General features: G+C 40.1%; 1 non-coding gene across 1 annotated transcript; it reads right to left on the bottom strand.

Annotated features, from left to right (window-relative positions):
- Positions 1-204: 204 nt before the first annotated feature.
- On the bottom strand, positions 205-310 carry LOC126004762 (U6 spliceosomal RNA). Its single transcript, XR_007494020.1, has one exon. It is a non-coding gene; the product is annotated as a U6 spliceosomal RNA (small nuclear RNA).
- Between the last annotated feature and the right edge of the window lie 1,100 nt (positions 311-1,410).

Raw genomic sequence — 1,410 nt, 5'->3', positions numbered from 1 at the left:
TTATTTATTTATTTATTTATTTATTCATTCACACCCGGTGGTACTCAGGGGTTTCTTCTGGCTCTGCACTCAGAAATCGCCCCTGGCAGGCACAGGGGACCACATGGGATGCCAGGATTTGAACCACCATCTATCCTAGGTCGGCTGCATGCAAGGCAAATGTCCTACCGCTGTGCTATCTCTCTGGCCCCATATTTCTATTTTTTTTTAATGGAACGCTTCACGAATTTGCGTGTCATCCTTGTGCAGGTCAATGCTGATCTTCTCTGTATCGTTCCAATTTTAGTATATGTGCTTTCGAAGTGAGCACATGTTTCCAATGTTTATGTAGATTCTTTCTGAGTGTTCTGGACAAAGGAGTTTGGTAGCTGCTTGGGCACTCCTAGTAGTACTTGGGGACCATATGAGGTGCTGAGAATTGAACTGGAGTCAGGCATATATAAGGAAAATGCCTGAACCTCTGGACTCTGCCTGTGACCTGAGAAGATAAATAATGACATGATAAAAATGTTACTGAGCTAGCTGTATGAACTTAATAGTGACCCTGCCTTGTGACCACGATCATGTCATTTAAAGTAACATTTTTGTTTTGTAAATTCAGCTTCCCTTTCCTTAGATTGAATTTTGCTTCTACAAACAATAGAAGAGTCAGATTTAAGAGTTGGAAGACTTTAGGGATTATTTCATATCTATTTTGGTTTTGTTCCTTCTACAAATGCCTACCAAGTGTGGTTTTGGTCTTGAAGATACAGGAAATCCTTGACTATTCTATAATTTAGTTTATGAAAAAAAAATTTTTTTTTTTTTGTTTTTGGGTCCACCCGGCAGTGCTCAGGGGTTATTCCTGGCTCCATGCTCAGAAATTGCTCCTGGCAGGCACAGGGGACCATATGGGATGCCGGGATTTGAACCGATGACCTTCTGCATGAAAGGCAAATGCCTTACCTCCATGCTATCTCTCCGGCCCCTTATGAAAATGTTTTAAAGAAACTAACACTTGTTGTGCCTATTGTTGTTTTTGAGTCACATCCAGCTGTGCTCATGACTTACCTAGCTCTGTTCTGGGATCACTGCTGATGGTGATCACAGGACCATATTCAGTGCTGGGGTTTGAACTGAGATCTGCTGTGTATAATGCTAATGACCTTCCTCTCAGCACTCCCGAAACTGTAGTCTTATTTAAAGATTCTTCACTTCATAAATCTTATTTAAATCTTAATGAATCTTAAAGATCCTTTACTTTACATGCTTTAATGAAAAAGAATCCTTCATATTTTAGATGGGAAATGAACTGCAGGGCAGAAAGGAGTACTCTTGAATTAAAACAGTACCTCAACTTTTTCTATGTGTATGGATCACATGAGGGTCTTGTTAAAATGCAGATTCCGATTAGGTATAGAATGGAGTTGG

This window comes from Suncus etruscus, chromosome 3 (assembly GCF_024139225.1).
Source record: "Suncus etruscus isolate mSunEtr1 chromosome 3, mSunEtr1.pri.cur, whole genome shotgun sequence".
Classification (NCBI taxonomy): domain Eukaryota; kingdom Metazoa; phylum Chordata; class Mammalia; order Eulipotyphla; family Soricidae; genus Suncus; species Suncus etruscus.
Note: the sequence above shows the minus strand (reverse complement) of the source record. Positions and strands in the feature narration are given on the sequence as shown.